Source organism: Pezoporus wallicus, unplaced genomic scaffold, assembly GCF_028554395.1.
Source record: "Pezoporus wallicus isolate ANWC-B61680 ecotype Strahan unplaced genomic scaffold, APGP_CSIRO_Pwel_v1 contig_6651, whole genome shotgun sequence".
Classification (NCBI taxonomy): domain Eukaryota; kingdom Metazoa; phylum Chordata; class Aves; order Psittaciformes; family Psittacidae; genus Pezoporus; species Pezoporus wallicus.
This window is the reverse complement of record NW_026638928.1, coordinates 10,963-30,452: the sequence shown is the minus strand read 5'-3', so window position 1 is coordinate 30,452 and position 19,490 is coordinate 10,963. Positions and strand designations below refer to the sequence as shown.

The 19,490-nt window shown below is 42.4% G+C and overlaps 1 long non-coding RNA gene across 2 annotated transcripts in view; it reads left to right on the top strand.

Moving 5' to 3' along the window:
- The window catches only part of LOC130601324 (uncharacterized), a 38,919-nt gene extending 20,336 nt beyond the window's left edge, over nt 1–18,583 (top strand). Inside the window, exons 3-4 of one of the 2 annotated variants that reach the window (XR_008972644.1) lie at nt 1,663–1,756; nt 18,270–18,583. This is a non-coding gene — a long non-coding RNA (uncharacterized LOC130601324). Of the gene's footprint in view, nt 1–1,662; nt 1,757–5,001; nt 5,908–18,269 lie in introns of those variants that run through there. The other variant, XR_008972643.1, reaches the window with a different exon arrangement.
- Nucleotides 18,584–19,490: the final 907 nt, after the last annotated feature.

Here is a 19,490-nt window from a genome sequence, read left to right as displayed (position 1 = left end):
TAGGTGCCACAGATTTCATCTGCGGTTAAAATAAACGAACAAACATGGACTAGAAATAACAACTTCAGACAGGAGTGAGTTTGTAAAAGGAGAAGGTTAGGTTGAGCTGACAGAGTTTGAAGTTACCAAGATACACCCAAACTAAAGGAATCAACCATCAGACTGCCAGTCAGCTCCACATTCTGTGCTATTTAAGTGGGGCTTGGCAGGTAGTTTGTGAACTTGAACAGACTGATGTTCAGTGGAGCTTTCATAGAGCTTCAGCATCACTAAGCAGCATGCTTCATGGTCCCAAGAGGCTTGAAGTATTTTTTCCTCCTTAGTATGCCCATACTAAGAACAAACTTACTTAACAAGTGATAGCAATGAATCAGCTGAAGTTAGGACCTTTGGGTGTGCCTTAAAGGATGTAACTGGTATTCTGCCTTTATGTCAGGATTCTCGTCCATTTTCAGCAGTGAGAGCTATTTCAGTGCATCTTTCTTATCTTCCCTGCCACTTTTTATCTTTTTTTTTCTTTTTTATTAAACTGTGTCCTACTTCTGTTTAATGCACCAAAGAGCAAGCATTAGACTGATGGTATAGCTCCAATTCCTTAGTGGCGTCTTCAGGGAATTTAAAGTGATCAAATTCCCTTGTTAAGGAGGACACTGACTTGGAGATCACTCTTTTCTTCAAAATATAACCTAAATTTAAAAATAACCTTGCAACCCAGGTAGTAATTATGTGCATTTAAAATGCAAGCTGTGACAGATGGTTGTACAAATCCATGCACAAGCAAATAGCCTTCAGAAGACCACTGTACTACCTTGTCTTCATAGACACTTAGGTCCTATATAGTAACCAATTTTATGAAATACAGGATGTCTGTTAACCAACAGACTGAACTTTTCAGTTGCTAAGTAACTAATCCAATCCAAGAAGGAAATAAAAATAGCATACATAATTTTAGAACCTTTAGGACCTTTGCCAAGCAAAATATTCTCATTAGCAGCAGCCAGGTTTGTGATTTGAACGGGTTAGCTTAATAGAATAGATTCTATTTATTTTATGTAGATAAATGTTCCTTGCTTTTCAAATCTGATTAATGACGTATCTGGCCCATTAGGTCTTGTAGCTTCTGTACTCTTCCACAAGTTTATTTAACTAAAAATATAATGTAACTAAATATAAGATAAATAAAAAAAGGAAAAATGTTTTAGCTGCCGGCTTCTTTTCAGCCTTAATCTGGTTAAAAAGCTGAAGACTGCAGTATAACTCCGTAAATCACATTATATTATCAGGAGGAATGTCATAAGCATCTGCTTAATTCAAGTGTGCTTTTTCCCCTATACTTATCTGTAAAGCTTGTTGAGATGAAAAAGGTATTACTTAAAAAAAGGTATTATTGCCACCATTGGTGGAAATTGCCATGTGGTACTATAGCACTGCTTTATACAAGGAAGGTAGGGACCTGATAAGTTTAGTTTCTCTAAAAATAATTCTTTCACTGACAAAGTATGCCTCCTCTTTTAAAATGCATCTTCCAAAACATGCATTTGTCTGCGTTCATAGGGGCTTGCTCTGTTTATGCGCACTGCCCATGCATTTGACAAGTTTCACACACAAGACTTCTGCAAATTACAGCGAGGATCTCAATTTTTTTCCCCACAATTTTGTCAGCATTGCCACTGGATGAAGGATTTGCAGGACTAAATCGTAACGCATGTGAATAGCGTCACCAAAGTCAGCTCTCTGGCCCTTGTTCCTGGATAAGGTAGGTGGTATAGGATCCAATATTCATGTAATGCATGTATTCTGAAGCAGTCACAGCACGTTGGGTTGTCAAAACAGATAGGGCAATCCTTTTGCAAAACAATTTGAATACCATCTTCTGAGTACATTAATTTTGATTTAATTCCCCGCTACTCTGAGCCATGCATTTGGAAAGGTCTCAGGTATTCCTTAATCTCTTCCAGTTCAGTAAGTATTTTAATGCAGGGCAAAAAGAACTCAGATTCAGTTTTATGTGGCTCGTACATTTTTTTAGATACAGTGATTCAGCACATTTTTCATTCCACTTTAGGATTCTCATCCTGTGGGGCAGGAAGCTAAATATAACAAATACATGCCTTGCATGGTAGTTTTTAATACTTTTTGTTTAATACTTCTTTTGCTGGTGGAGTTTCAGGCACTGCTATTCCTATTTTCAGCATTTTAATATATTAATAAAGCTAACAGACTATTCTAAAGCAAATTAAGGTTTTTCATTATTCTATACTGAAAGAGCAGCATGCCAAATCAAAGAGGAAGTTTCCACTGAACATCGCCGTAATTATTTTATGTGCCTGAAACCAGGAGAGATGTAGGTACATCCATGACTGAAAAACAGAGCTGGAGGGATGCAAGCCATCACGTGGCCCACAGAGATGCCCACAGTGGAATTTCAGGGTGCAACAGCAGGAGACGTGTCGTGGTCCTCCTTGTTGGCGTTTGAGCTGAAACAAGCAGGAAGGGGAGCTCTTGCATGGAGGCGGTGCACATTTTCTGCCTGGAGCTCCTTGTCTTTGCCCAACCTCGGTGGGCTGCCTGAATGTTTGTATTTTATTGAGGATTTAAATATGCAACTGCTGTGGTAAAATGCAACTTGATTCGCCACTGGTTTTTTTTTTTCCCCTAAAGAAGTTCAGAAAACATTGCGTTTATACAAGGATTTGTGGACAAAATGTATTATGCAGTTAAGTGAAGTAAATTGCAGTTACTCTGTAGCAAATAATTACCACCTGTTTCACATCTGCCTCAAATCTGCTAAAAATACTGCAATCTAGTAATCATTCTTGTATTTTTATGTAGTTTTATTATTTGCATTTAGACTTCTGTTTACTTACCCAATTTACAACAATTTTTTTATGCCTTCTGTACAGAGAATGGTGAATTTAATAACTTCGCTTGGATTTGTTTATAGAACCTTTCAAAATGCGTTTGCAGTGCATGACAGGGCTCCTGATACACTGCAGGCACTCAGTGGCCTTTTTCATCACGAACTGTGTGGTTGGGATAGTGCTACTTGCCACCCTCCAATCTCAGCATCTCCATTTCACTTTCAAAAATAGCCCACGCTAACCCGTCACACACTTGGTTTCCCGAGTTTCTTCAAAGTCATGTTTTGCTCTGTTAAGACAGGATCTTTTGGGTTGCTTGTTCAAAGCATCAGGATGCTTTGATGTTGGGATGGACAGTGAGGGAAATAAGGGATTTTAGCATGAACGATCACCAGGTATAGTGGAAATGCAAAGGAAAGGGACTAAAGTCAAAGATACACTGCTTTAAAACACTCAAACGAGTCTTCAAGCAGGGCTTGGACATTTTGTGCTTTGTGCTGATTGTTCTTGCTCACAGCAAGATGTATTGTCATAGTGGTTTCTTACAGTACTGCACTTCACAGCAAAACCATGAGTGTGGGAAGGAGGGCGAGGGGTTAATTCCTGGCAGCACATCTAGGCCATTCCCTGAAATCACAGGAGCAAGACCAGCTGAGCAGTGAATCAGGCCACCCTGCCTCTCCAGGACAGGAATAGCAAGAATCAGAAATCTTGCCCTCAGCTGTCCTGGTGTGCAGAAATGCAGAGGGAAGGCCAGTTACTCGCCTCAGAGTTTTGGGTCTTTTCCGTTATACCCAACTGGTTTAAGTGGTTTTGTAGTTCCAGTATTGAGAGCAAAACACAGTTCCCCATACTTTCAGCCTGAGGGTGATTGTCCTCCAGGGTGTCTTTCTATGGCAACACCATTAAATTCCCCTTAAACACACCCTTTAATTCCCCTTTAATTTTCCACCTTAGTTAGGAATTGTTTTTTCATACAGGCAACTCCATTCCATTTCTGTAGGGCCCTATTCACATGAGCCTCTCTCACAGCAGGAATGGTATTCCCCTCCACTTAAGCATTTATGCTTGGTTGTGATGCAGTGCTTGTGCCCAGCATATGCAGACAAGGGAATGCATGTTTCTGTTCTAACATTCTTCTACCGGAGGGAAGGACAGTGATGGGCTGGGATCTCCAAGTATTTGTTGAAGGTGGGGAAAAAAGCATAGCTAATAAAAGTTAAGCTTGGAGGATTCCAGGGGAATGAGTCACAAACTCAGCAGCACTACTGCATGTCTTTATGATACCTCTCAAAACTGCCTGTCAAAATCTCCCATTTAAGGAGCATGGTGGATTAGTAATTATGCACATCTATTAGCTAAGCATCCATTCTTTCTCTCAAAGCTTTGTGGCAGTATCTCTCCAAAGAAGCACATATCTCATCTAGGTGTCTGCTAGATGGCCACAACACCTCCCCAAGGGAGATGCTTCTGACAACACTATATTAAAGACAGGGCTTGGTTTTGTCTTTTAAACTGTTATCACACAAGCCAGTGCACAAGGAAAGACACCTATTATAATTTTGTAGATAAACGCTAACAAAAGCTGCCTGCATGCATGCACACACAAAAAAATTCAGTGTTAACATTGCAGGGGGCTCTGATGATGACAGGAGTACTTTCATTGCCAGCTCTGCTGGGGAAGAAAAAAATAAAACCTTATTTGTGCAAATAACTTGAGCTTAGCTTCATTCACAGGATTCCTATTTGCATATGTGAGTATGTTTTGTCAGCTCTGTCTTTAGGTACACATCCTCATCTTCAGGTACTGGTTCTTGTTTGTGTTAAACAGATTAGTGCCATAATAATACACATCCCCACAGAGACATGAGTATTGTATAGTGAGAATCCCAAATACATGGTGGTTTTCTTTTTTTGTTGTGGGTTTGTTGGTTGGTTGGTTGGTTCCCCCCCCCCCCCAAAAAAAATGCTTAATTAAACTGTCTTATGCTTAGATTTCCTGATTTATTCTGTTCATTAATGAAGGACAAGTCTGAAAAAGAACTAAGAGCAAAACTGGGGGCAGAGGATAGTAAAATCCATTGCTATTAATTAAGCTGAATTCCTCGAACATACCCCTCTCCAACTTCTTGTCTTCCAGCTCCTAGATAACTTCGTTCTTTCAGTGACTACTGCTAGACAGATGCATCCTGTTGTGATAAAGGATACCAGCTGGATTTAGGACTGTGGCTTCACATTTGTGGTATGACTGACCATATGTGATGCTCTGTCAAGTTTGCAGCTTTAATGGGAAATCGCTGAAGTACTTGCATTTTGATTCATCTTTTTCATTGGCTTGGTAACAAAAGAGGGGATGGCTTTATGCAGCTGGCTTGCACTGACATACGTTGCAGTGTGGTCTCTGCAGAGGAAAGGGAAGCTCTTGCATACTTACCCTTAAGAGTTGCTTTGGGATTGCTTTTGGGGTTTTGGGGTTGGTTTGGGTTCATTTGTTTGTTTTAGGAAAAAAATAGCTGGGACCAGAAACTACATTTAATTAGGGATATAATTTTGAATTCTTATGCTGATCATGGTGTTTATCTGGCTTTAACAGAACTTAATAATTCTGTTAATTATTATTGTCTTCCTGTCTGCTTTAGGGAAATGGGTGTCTATGTAGGTCTGGGAACAGAAGGGAAAATACTTGTGAAAGAAACGTAACAAACAGCAGATAGAACCTGGAGGATCTGAGGTCTGTTTTTTTTCCTAAGAAGGAGCACTATCAGACCCCAGTAGACTTTTCTGGTATTTCTGATCTCAGTGTAATTTGAAAGTGTATAAAGGATGTGTTTTCCATCATTTTAACCATGTAAGGCTCAAACATGTCTAATTCCCTTTGCTAAAAATATTGTATTTGTATGAGTTCATAGACCTGAATTTCTGATTTATGTCTTTTGATGCATGTATGTTGTTTTCTTGCTCATATGGCAATGAACAGCTGATATCTCTGGCTGGAGGGGGAAATGGTACATTGTGGAAACCTTGCCCACTAAACTGTGCTGGTGCATCTCTGTCCTGACCTACAACATCCTTGATGATCTCTGAGATCCTGTCCCAAATGCTGAATATCCTTCCCATCCACTGAAGACTATAGCAGTGTTCCCATAGGAGAGGCACTGAAGAAAATCTCCAGTTCCTACAGCTTTATTAGACCATTTGTTAGCCCTGCAATCATGTTAACGTTGGCTTTCCCTATCCCCAGACTATGACTTGGGTGTTAAAGATATGGTGGACAAGAGTTGAAGGTACCTGAGGCATTTGGCTGAGGGCAGGAGGGAGGAACTAGCATTAATATTAGTTTTCAGTTTTGTTAAGGAAGAGAGATGAAGAGAAGGACCCTCAGTTCCATGATCAAGATTGGACAAGTAATTGCAGCCTGCAGCATTTATTGGTCTTCCCCAATTGAGAGCAGTAAACATAGGAGCAAAGGACAGTGATGATCACATGGATATGGAGGACATAGGGATAGGATAATTCCCTTCCTTTTGCACTCTATGCAAGTTTTACTCTGAACATGCAGTGAGTGTATTATCATTTTGAATGGGTTACTTCACCTCCATTCCATCTGCTCCTCTGGCCAGACTGTATCTTCTCTGCACCTTATTAACACCAAACATTTGAACAGTGCCTTAATTTTAGTGATCAGTGCTTAAGAACAGCATCTTTTAAGATAGAGAGCAACTCATACTCTCCAGGACTGTCAAAACCCAGAGACTGAGCAAAGCAGGAAAAGCGAGGAATAGTTGCCTCCTCCATCAGTGAGCATGATGCTCAGTTGTGCTGGGATGCAGATGGGTTAGGTGGGATGCTTCTTACCGAATTGCTGCACCTTTATGCTTTTCATCCAGGAGGAGGGGCACAAAAGAAGCATCCAGGGTGGTGCAGGTGTCCTCTAAACAATGAACAGGCAATCTGGTAATGGGCCATATATTTCCCAGGTGAAAGCCAGCTTGTTATCAAGTAGATGTGAGTATTTTCCTATAAAGTGTTTCTAAAACGGATGTGTTGGCATCCAATTCTTTATGAAAATCATATCTAGATATCTACATGAAGGCTGTATTATGGAAGTACACTGAAAGAAAATGGTACACTTTAAGTATTTTGTGCATATTTGAGATCCTTTTTCATTTGAGGCAAAACTTTAATTTTTCTAGAGCTAAAAGATGTTTAAAATAGAAAGGAATAGTACAAAATAAAAATGATCAGACTCTGTCCAAAAAGAGCCTGTAGTGAAGCAGAGCATTTAGCAAGGACCATGTTGTTATCTGCTCCAACAGCAGGATGCTGGTGGACAGGACACCTCCAACTCTTCACAGGCCCTGCTGATGTGGTTGTAGTGTTAGCAGTCAGGTAGATTATACCACTCCTGCATTTTATTTTAAAGTGCTCTTTTACTTACACTGTTCCCTATGGCTGTAAATTAGTTTCCTAAAATGGGGTGGGGGGTCCTCTTCTGAGATATGTACGCTTCAATGCTACTGAATATTTGATCACTTAAGCATTAGACCCTAATCTCCAAGCCTGTAAAGCTGCTTGTGTGAAGTAACACCTATTGAGCTCTGTCATGAATGGCAGCAGCCCTGTCCTGCTGCTACTTAAATAATGGAAAAAAGGCCCTGACATATCTCAATATTACATTCAACAAGCAAACCTTTGTGTTATTCCTTTAAATCAAGATGGACGGCGACATCCTAGACTAATACGGTGCCTATCAGAAGTGTAAGTTTCATCTAAACATGTCTCAGAGACTATTTTCTCATTATAAAGAATATACTGGCCCAGTGTAAATGTCAGTGAGCTCAAGTATTTTGTGCAATGAAATGGACAGATCTAAACCAACAGCAAGAGTCAGGCCTGGGTCCTGGGAAATGCTGAAGAGTGAGTGCTTGCTTTCCGTTTTTAAGCATTCTGTTTTAAGTCCATCTGCCCACTGGTTTGAGTCTTGATCAGCCTCAGAAGGGCAGTAACTTTGCACACACCTTTTTTCTTCAGAGGGCAAGAAATAATTCTTCATGATGATCTAGTGGGTTGTACTGTGGAGATTTGATTATTAACAAGTATTTCCTTAGTCTAGATTTTAAACATTCCCATACACAGTCAGGAAAACATGAATGAGATATCCTTCCTGAACAGATGTGTTGGTGGAAAGCAGTCTCCCGTGCGCAGACAGGGAAGCGTACAAACTGTGGTATTCAGTTTTGTTGTCTGCAATTGGTAACACTTAGCAAGAGACAGTCAAGCATCTGGAAGATTAATTTGAAGTACATATGTATTGTTCAGGTGAAACCACCAGAAAAAAAGACTGAAAAATTCTTTTGAATTTCTCCATGATGAAACAAAGTTCCTCAGGACATCTAAAAGCAATCCTGAAGTCCCCAGTGATAATGATCAACAGTAATTACAAGGTGATTTTCCCAACAGAGAATCAGCTCACTAAAAATGCATCTTGCTGTGAATATATAGCAACATATGAGCCTTTACTAAGGCATCAGCTGATTATTATTCTGCTACTGGATTTTATTTTCTTCTTCTACTCCCTCTCTTGCAGGAAGGCTGCATACAAATATAGCAGTTGATTGTGAGATGTTAACTCCTTTATGAGATTAATTACAAACATAGGGATGCTGTGTCTAGCCCGTGTGTATGATTGGTCTTGTAGGAGGAAATGCGATAGGAAACTGATGCTTCCTTTTATCCAGTAAGCAAAGTTCAGAGATGTTTATATTCTGCTGGGTAAGCACAGCTGTCTTAAAGACATGAACACGGATGGACTGTCCTGTCAGCACAAATTCATGCCAAGGTAACAGGCTACGCCGTCTCTGTGGACCTCTTTCCAGCCAGGAGGCTGTGGGGCCAGAATCGCTGATTTAGCAAATAGCTAAATTGTGTCAGATTTTAATTAGTGGGGAGACCCAGGCAGAGTTGATGCGCTGCAAGGGGCAGCAAGGGGAAGGTTTTGTGGGCTACACTGGGTGGTGGGGCAAGGAAGAAGGCTCCTGGAAATGCTGAGCATGGCGTTGGGCATCGCAGGGCAGCGTTCAGAAACTGACAGGGCTTTTACTTTAAAACCTGGCCGGCATAAGGAAGGATCTGCACATCCACTCTCACAGCGTGTAGCTGTGGAAGCACCTGCAGAAAGTGCAGCACTTGGCTGCCCTTGTTTCTATTTGTTTATAATCTTATGAGACCTGGATTTGGCTTAAGGTCCTTTTGAAAAGGTTTGTTTCATTCTTGGGCAAACTCTGGTACTTGTATTTAGGCTGAGAAACAGTGTCAGGGGTGACGGATCCAGTTTAGTGACTCAGCCTTCTTCCTCTCGGTATTTTAAATAATGGATGTGCTACTACTGATCTTTTAACTCCTGCCAGAGCTGCTGAAATATAGGGTGTGTTTAAAATTCTGATAGAACACTGAATCTCTGCTCAGGCAGAAGGGATCCCCACCTGGAACTGAGTTTCTCAAAAAGAAAAAGGAATCAGAGGAAGGAAGAGAGGGGGAGCCCAAGCCGTAATATCTTGTCACAGAGTAAAAATGCCCTTCACCTGAGGCAGTAGTCAGCTGTAGCAGCACACTGACAGAGGAACCTAAAATTAGTGCTGCAGTCTGCATTATATTTATACAAGCCTAGGTACTGCGCTCATGAGGAGAGAAAGAGCTGTTAACCTGCGTTCAAGTAATTAGTGTAATAAATTCAGCCTGGTGAGCGCCAGAGGAAGTAGAGATCCCTTTGTTCACATCTTATCACTTAAAGCTGGGTAAGCAAGTCTTGGGGAGTTAAGCTCAGAATTTACTTACCCTTTTATTCGCGGTCTAAAGGTCTTGAGCAGGATGCTCTGTTGATGCCAGAATTAACAAGCAGCGCTGGGTCTTTGCTGTCTTAGAGCAACGTCCAGGATTTCAGTGGTCTTTTCTTTTTCTTCATTCCACCCATGCAAATCCTTCCTGATAAATGTGGATCCCTTTTCTGTTTAGCAGTCAGTTTGCTAGGCTTGACAAAGGTTATTACAATAATTGATGTTCCTCTTCTAATAATTAATGTTAATAAGTCCACCAAACAGTAAACAAGACAACAAAGAACTGTTAATGAGACAGCCTTTGCTCATTTGTTTAATCTTTTAGTAAGATAATGGGCGATAACTACATCCCTGTTCAGCCATCTTCAAATCTTTAATGCATAGAGAGCATTTTAAAAAGAGGTTTGAGCTGATTTTTTACACTTGCATTTAGTAAATTCAGCTGACTTGATAGGTGGGGTGCCTGAAAGAATTGGGAGACCTATATAATTAAGTGCCTTGACATTCTTCTGAAGAACATTGGCAGATATCCAAATGCTGTGTTCTGCTCTCAAACCATTTAATTAAAACCATACAAGAGAGGGGAGGGAAGGGGGCAAAAGCAAGGGAGATCTTGGCAAAAACCTTATGTGCAGTTTTTCGCTATTGGATTGACCAGACAGGGCAACAAAGATGATAAAACAGGATTAGCAAAATTGCATTGTTGGATATTATATGCTGTGTGACATGTACTACAGCAAAGGAATTTGGCAGGATTAACCTGCAGAGGATAAAGATGTACCAGACAAGAGGGCTGAATTAATAGACTGCTGTGACCAAAGCAAGGAAATCTGTTTGCATGGGATATGAAGGGTGGTAATAACCTTGCAGGGTGGGGTTGAAGTTGGGGTGTCCCAAGTCCTGTGCTGACCCCATGACTGAGTCCTGATCACTGCCTGGAAACACAGCATACAGAACCCAGCTTGTTGGCACAGTTTCTCATTACACTTTACTGTTTCTACATACCAATCATATATATGTATAAGCTATCCTATAAGGCAGGATTATCTGCATTACTGTGCGGGGGTTGTGTTGGTGTTTATCCGCTCTGTCCCCAAACTGAGAAGCTTATTTTCCTCTTTATAGGAGATGAGATTCTTTTTGCAATGCACTAGTGTCATCCTAAAGTAAATATTTGGTTAGGTGGTTTTCCTCAGGGCTTCTAGACCCAGCCAGTCAGACGACATGGGGGAATGCAGTTCCCTAGTTGCTGGTTACTCAGCTGTTCAGGAGATGATTGTACACTTCCATATGTGTAACCTAGCTGAAATTGTAAGAAAGCCTTCAAATCATGTAGTGTTACAGAATATGAAAGCTGTTGCCAGAGTAAATGACTGAATAAAATCACACTAAGTAAAAATGGTAGAATATTAAAATTTCAGCTGAGACATACTGTAAGACTATGTCGGACTATTTGACCGAAGGGGCAAAGAAGCAGAAAACCAACCTACATCTCTGGTACATTAAGGGGATAGAAGGTAGATTAAGGGTTCATTTCTCGCTTGTACATCATATAATACTGGTTTTTACTTGAAGAGGCTTTTAAATTGGCTTCTTCCAGGGAGCAAGCAGTACATATACAGTAGCCTGCTTATTTTAAGTAGTCTGATACACTTCAGTGCAGATTGCATGAAAGGCTTCAGAAGAATTTAAACAACGTTGAAAAAGGCTGGTGTCATTCTCGTTTTCTTCTCCCACCCACAGTACCAGGACAGACTTTAGTGTTCACAGGGAGCAGAGAATATATTAAAAGTGTTTGGCATTAGTGTGTGTGTGTGACACAGTGTGTTTTGTCAAGTGCACTCAGTGCCCCCACACACGTGAAAGATCTGCTCAGGGGAGAGGTTTCACCTTCATCCCACATTATCATGTCACCATTGATCAGCACCAGCCACACCAGTTCAGCTCTCAAGCTCTTCCTTTCAGCATTGAAGGCTGAATAATAGATACGCATAAATATAAATAGCATTGGCTCTTTTTCAATGTGTTAAAATTCTGGAAACTGCTCTTCAAATAAAAGCTTTGTTAGAACAACATGACTGAGGTTTTACAAATGTGCACACATGCACAGGTGTCAAGAAACTTAGCTCCATTTCCTACAGCAACTCAATTGCATAACCTGTCTCTCTGGGGTATCATATGTTAGTGTATGTTAATCACTCTTCTGCCCAGCGACTAAACGTGACTACATCTCTCTTCCCTGTGGGGGAAAGACAATGTATGAAGTTTCCTTTGGATTGAATTGGGCAGTTGGCATGCAGATGGGGCTGGGGGACACTTCCTTCATCAGCAGGGTAAGAATTTTTGCCTCCACATCTAATCCATTTCAGGAGAACTATTAAGAAATGGCAGTTTCTCCCCGGAGCTTTGCTAGGCTCACTTTGCTTTCTCTCTAGTTTGCATAAGGACTCCTGCAATGGGTCCTCATCCCAGGGAGAGTCCTTAGATGATTCACAGAAATTCTACTTCCTTTTGAGTTTTGGTTGTTGAGGTAAGTCTGTAATACATGGGATGAAGATTATTGTTTGCCTTTTTTTTTTTTTTTTTTTTGCATATGCCTATATAAATTAGCCCAATAAGGAGTTGTTGGAAAAACTGTAAGAACAACCCAGTCAAGCAAGTCATGGTACCACCAGTGCAGCATTTTGAGCAGAACTGGGGAGAAGCAATGGCTGTTTCCAGCATTTTTGGTCTGCTGGACACATGTCCTCTCCCAGGCCATTCCTGTAGTGCTGCAGCACTGCAACACTGAACTCTTGTGCTGCCCAGGCATCGTCCCTGCCCAGGAGAGGGAGACTTCTTTTTCCCTCAGAGTCCCAGAATCTGTCACTCCCTGTGTGGTTTTAAAAGATCACCTTTCCCAGTCATCACCAGAGTTCTTTCTCTCAGGTTCTGTGAGCTCCTTGAGGGGTGGGCACATCACAGGGGAATGAAGGGGCTCTCTGCAGACTGACACATTCATGTGTCCCAGCAGCGTTTCTGTGGGGTGGGGGCACCTTTCTGAATGTCAACACATGGAGCAGCTTCTGGGAACAGGCCACGTATGCTCTGGTGTCTCACCTACCTCAGAGAAGTGGACAAGACATAGGCAGGAGAGATAATAGTGGTGTCACACTTGGGAAGCCATGCGGGGCACTGCTCTCCTTCTTACAATGTGCTGGGGTCTCTGAGAAAGCAGTCTGTTTCTCCCGTGTCTCTGAGGGCTTGGCTGAGTTTCTAGGTTACTTCTGCTGCCTGCCAGCCTCTAACCCTCCTGAGATGAGCACAGAAAATGAACAGCAGGAGCACAGCTGTACACGTTGCCAGCATGGTGCTGCAGGGTCCACCTCTGCAAAGCCTTACATCTTGAGCACAGAGCCAGTTTGCCACTTTGATTTCTTTATGTTTTTTTTTCCCTTTGGAGACATACATCCTTCGCAATCCTGTATTTTAAACAGGCAGGGGTATATAGCCTGTGGTACCGATGGACCTAACCCTGTCACTTTGCTTTCCAGCACACAGGACTATGGAAGATGGTTCCTGGCGGAAGGCTGAGCACACAGAAGTCTGGCTGGGGGCCCCCCTCGGGTGCCGTGCAGCAGCTGGTGTTGTGAATCAGGCCGTCACCAGTCAGAGAACGGCTACTTCACAACACCAGGGTCGCACTGCACCACAATTCAACTGCCAGCCAGAGAGCAGCGGAGCTTCCCACAGGATGTGCAGCACTCCGGGGTGCCTCTGCCCAAGCCCAGACCTGCAAAGGTAATCAGGTGCTCAACTCCTATTTAGGCATCAGGCTCCCTCTGAAGTCTGAAATAGAAGGTAGGCCCCTAAATATCTCTGTGGGTCTGGCCCCAAGACCCTAACTTCCTGTGCAGTGCAGAGCATAGAGCAGTGCGGTCAGCAAAATGGTCACTGCCTGTTTGCAGGCCATGTGGATATTAAGGAACAGGTAACTTTTATTAAGCCATGGCAAATAGTTAAAAAAAGCTTCTGCATGCTCCGTGTGTGTTCTCCCTGACAGTTGTATATCTGGTTCTTGCCTGTGACTAGTTCTGATCCTTCTCTACCTAGACACATAATGGCATGTTCTCTGTCAAAGATGCAGTGCATACCAAGAAAGAAGCCAGACTCCTTGGAAGTTACACTAAAGCAGCCCAGGGTGTATTGTGATGAATTAAAAAGCATCAAAAGCAAACAGTGTGGTTATTCAGAACTGGTGCAGTAGCTGCTGTGCTTAAAATAGAGAAGAAAATGTTTGATTTTGCATTGCTTAAGCAACCATCAGAAATTATCGGGCATAGAGAGACAGCAAAACACACTCAAAACAACCCTGTCTAGAGTGGCCCTGTAACATGTGTCATGTGTTTCAGGTCTGAAGTGCAGGCTGTTCCCTCCCTCCTCCCATGTACAATAAATCAGCGTGATGTTAGTTTGAGGGGAGTGAGCAGAGTGCTTTCCACCCAAAATCCATGTTGTGTTCAGCAACAAACCTTGCAAAAAAACATGCAAAAACCATGTTGTGGTCAGCACAAAGCTGTACAGTGCCTTAAGTCAAACTTAAATGCTGTTGAGTTTTGATTTCTGAAGGCAGCCATCTGCTCTTGGATTCAGGATGGGCTTTTCTCTGGTGGGTTTTCCCTTCCTCCCACCCCCCTGGGATAGACTGGCTATAAACTCTTAGGGTTCGGCCATTCCATTGTATGACATAGAACACTGGATGTGTAAAGAGGAGAAATACAGACAGCAAACGATCAAGGTAACATTGAACTAATGAGGGTTTTTTTTGAAAGTTTTCTTCATCATCCTACTCATCGGATTGGAGCTGGCAGTAGAAATTACTTACATCCTATCCTGGATGTATGATTACTGGCAGGGAGATAAACATAAGGGAGAGTCAGGGCATACACAAGATCAGAAATACCATGGGAATGCAAATGAAAGGAGACAAAGGTGGTTTATTGGACACATCCTAATATTTCTGTTCATGTGGGCTTCCTACAGAAGTAACCCTAAATTCCTTTCATAGCTAAAAAGCCCACAACCAACGCTATGAACAATGTTAAGAGATGTATGAGAGGCTCATACGTACATTAGGAGAGGACAACCTGTTGATGCAGACTAGCATTGGCTTTTTTTTTCATTGACTAGAGGAAAAGCAAGACTGTGTTTCTATTTTGGGCACTAAGGCAAGGAGAAGCATGAATGTGTCAACCCAACATGCAAGTCTGTTTTATTAAACTTGTTCTCTGCTAACACAAACTGTGTACTGTGTGTAATAGTCTCATTGTTCATTATAACCTTGTTTTAAAGCTCGATACCTTTCACTCCAGGGTTTGTTTCATGGGGTAACATATTCTTTTGAAAGAGAAGGCAACAACAAAATAGTCCCAATAATCCTTGCACACACATACCCGATTTATATGAGCAGCTATTCACATACAGAACAAGACACTGTTTCATCTTCTGTTGTGAGCCAGAAATCTGTTTGACCTATTCAGTTTCTGTGGGTAAATATGCATAACATTTGAAATAGGTTAATGCTTAATATCCACTGCAGGGTGACCTAATAAACTATCCCCATGCTTCTCCAAGTATGATATGTGGAGGCAGATCATTCTCAGTTCCCTTCGTTAGCAAATTTCTTGGGAGCATCACACTTCTGAGGTGCCTTTTGGGGCATTTATTGTATTCCCTGTTTCTATCCATCACACTTTATATAGACTCATAGAACCATAGAGTGGTTTGGGTTGGAAGGGACCTTAAAGCTCATCTAGTTCCAAACCCCTGCCACTAGACCAGGTTGCTCAAAGCCCTGTCCAATCTGGCCTTGAACAGTTTCAGGGATGGGGCATCCCAATTTATGCCCTTCTAAAGCAATTTCCAAGCTATTTTCCATGCCATGATGTAGCACTGCTACTGAAAATCACGCACCTCTGCTTGTCATTAAGGAATTGGACAGTGTCATCTCATGAGGTGGATCACAGGCTGAACAGCTGACTCCCACCTTCAGGTGATGGCAGCAATTTCTGTTTGTTCCTTTCAGCAGTTAGAAGTACTTGATGTTAGGATGCAGAGCAGTGAAAGCTGAATACACAAATAGTTCAGTGTGGGTTTTAAATTTGTCTGAGTGTTATTCTTAAATAAGCTCCTACAGTTCATGCTCATGTCAGCCCCACTTCTGGCTGTTGAGCTGGAAGAACATGGGCTCACTGGGTTTTGGGGTAGCCCCAAAATAGGGTGCCCATGCAGTACACTAGGAGAGCTTTCCAGTGCTTCCCAGATCCTTTCTCTTACTTGTGTACTATTATAAAAATGGTATTTTATTTCCAAAAATACCCCATTAGAATTGCTTAAAGGCCTAATTTTTTATGATCTTAATAAAACACTGCTTAGCAGTGGGGAAAAAAAGAGCAAAGTGTGTCAAAGCTGAAATGCTGGGCTGTGATCTCCTGTGAGACTTTTTTCTTTAATGTTTAAAGGTTTGTTATTCTGAAAGTGCTTTCTGTATTTAAGCAAATGTTTCATTTCATCCTTGAACCCTTTAAAATCTAAATCTGATGGGTTTATTTTCTCAGTGCAGACACTCAGTACTACCGCTGTTCTTCAATGACTTTGAATGGCTGTCTTTGTTTCCTTCCCAGGCTCACCAGCAGTGCACGCAGCAATTCAGAGAGTAGCATCCTTGTAAATCTTGCTCTCTTTCCCCCGCATGCAGAAGCCAAGCTGACAGGCACAGCAGGGCTCAGCATCTCTCATTTCTGTGTTTGCTTGTTATCGTGGTGTTCCTCATGAAACAGGCCATTAACCGGTTTCTTTTTCATCTCTTTAATTGGGCTTCCTCTTTGGCAAACAACTAATATGAAATTAAAATGATATTTTAAGGCAGCATCGCAAGGCAAACAGTAAGTGGGACTGAATTTTGGTACCCACAAACCTGAGTCAGGTTTTATTTCAGTGCTATAAAAGCATCTCAACACGAGGCAGAAAATACAGAAATAGTCTTCAGGCATCACAGCACAGTGAGCAGGAGGTGACACTGATGAGGAAGAAAAGGGGCTTGTTCACAGCCTCTGCTTTAAAAGACAACTTAGGATTTGGATAGGAAGGCTGATCAGATTAAATAAGCTATGAAGCTCTTGTTATTCCGTGCTTGGTACTTTGAAATTGTACCTGTGGGACTTGAACTTTATCCAGCACATGGCAAAAAGATGGCCAGTGGCAAAGAAAGCAGGAAAAAAAGGGAAAATGAACAAATGAAAAGGAGTTGGGAAGGAAGGAGATTGCATCCCTGAAGTCAGTCAGCATTAAGGCTGTGAAGCTGGTCTGCTTCACCACAGCCACCCATGCCACCTGCAGCACCAGCAAGTAAAGACACAGCAAAGCCAGGAGCTGGAGAGCCAGCACCGCTCAGCTGATGGCACTGAGTAGGCATGATCGTGCGGGTGAAGCAGTTGGTCTTGAGCAGCACAGACACCGTGGTCCCTCAGCACTTGATTTCTGTAGCCCTCTGTGCATTGCCGCAGGGCAGTTGCAGCGTGGTATGCCTGGTGATGTCCAGCTTTGTCGCCCTGTAGTAAATGATTGACAGTGATTTTTACAGTTCACAAGTGCAAGTGTATATACTAGACATGTATTTTTAGAAAAATCCTCCCAGTATACAGTCAGGCCTCAAACATGCATGTAAAAGGAGTCAAAACATCCCTATTGTGCAATGAAGTGGCACCACAAATGGCTTAAAAGTAACAAAGCAAGGCTAAAGAACCATTCAGTTCAAAGGCTGATAGAAATAACAGAAGAGAGTAAATAAACAGTGTCTTAAGAGCGTATAAACTACTCAGAGAAGTTTTATAACCCATTCTCAAACGAGATTCTCTCTGCTTAAAAGCCAAAGCAACGGAGACTTTGCTGTGTCATATTCCTTATGTATACAGGACGTCATAAAAATTATAATGCTGCTTTGACAAACAGTTGCCTCTTTAACAAGACTGACCACATGTGCCTCAATAAATGACTTTTTACATTGCATTTGATTAGATCTGGTCCCCCAGCCATTCATTAGCAGGAAAATGCTGTCCACACATGTAAGCTTAATGCATGCAGCTCTCATTGCCACAGAGACCAGCAGAACAACCCAGCCTGCTGCTCTCCAGTGCCTGCTTCATGCCAGGGAAACGCTGCTGCCATGGGGACAGCTGCTGGTTGCTGGGAGAAAGGCTAGGTGCCCACCCCGTGGCTCTGCAGCTTTGTGCCCCTCACTGCTCTGTCCACAAGAGTCTAGGGCATGGGCTCGGGACGGTTCATTCCTGTGTGGAAACAGCACAAAAAAAAATGCAGAACTGGGAAGAGACCTGAGGTCTGTATTAATATTTTGAGTGCTGGCATCTCTATGATTTAGCTAAAAATTCTGGCAGTTTAGGAAGAAAACCCCAGTTCTAGAGGACAACTCTTTGGCATATGTCAAAAACTCAATATCCAAATACATTGTGCCCCATATGCTTTTAGTGGAATGGGTACAAAGATGACTAAACCTGTGTTTTAATTCCTTCCTTTGCAGAGGGGTCTCACACCCTGAACTCTTTCCACCGTGGTCTCCCTGCTGTTTGGTATATGTAGCTCATGTCCATCCTTGGGCTCTTAAGGAGACCTGGCAGCTCCTACGTGTGAATAGCAGCCGTGGACTGAAGCAGCTGCTAACACTACAAACTGCATTTCATTTCCAAAGCTCTGGCTGAATTTCCTTGCTACAGAGATGCCAGATTTGGTGCAGGTCTAAGGAGGCAGCACTTTGGGCTGGTTTTACCTCACCCTGCTGAGGCACATGTCTGTGGGAGGGGGGTAGTGATGGGCACCCACCCAGAAGCTCCCCTTCCCAAAACCTCCCCTGATGGCTGAAACAGGAGCAGGTGCCCACCAGCCCCAGGTGATAAAGGATAATAATAAAGTTGATAAAGCAGGAAAAGGCCCTGTACACCTGACAGCCCTATTGCTTGCAAATGACAAAAGGCTTTATAGACAACCTGTAGTGGCTTTATGTGACTATTTTCTTATGATGTAAAAATACTGTTTTCTATAGTAGCAATCAGCACTTACCCCAATTCTGGAGATGTGTTGCAGAAGCCTTCTGGAGAACAAAAATCCACACAGGCACTGGGAACTGCTACACATCCTCAGGGTGTTTTCAGGGTGTGTAGATCTGCACTCCATAACCTTTCCCTTCACTAGATTTCAACATACCTACTTTATTATGTTCTAAATAAACTTCTCTTGTTATTCTACCATAGGGACCTCCAGGGAGACCCATCACATAATGGCAGCATCTCCCACATCAGCCACAAGTGTGTGATAACGCTCTAGTGCGAAGCAGCAGCTCTTTTCCTGCAGGAGTGGTTTTTGATTTCTTTCCACTTTCAGCTAGTCTAAACCCAAAAGTAGTGAATAACCTAGTTGGGGTTGGGCTTTTTTTGCCTTTGCAAAATTTGTATTATTTGTCCTGGGAAAACGGGAAAGCATTTACCAAAAAGGCTTCCTGTCTCTGCCAGGATGAGTGAGCAGATTTCCAATAGACAAACACCATCAACATGAATGCCTCCAGCATAGTGCAGCCGAGCTCACCACTAAGCCCCTGTCCTTGGCTGCCCATGGCCAAAGCACGTCACAGATTCAGGCACCTTCACCAGGGCTGCAGCTTCATTCACAGGCGCTGAAGACTCTCTATTGCCTCAAAGCCAAGACCCTGAAAAATACCAGATTGCAAAATACAGATGTTCTCAGTGAC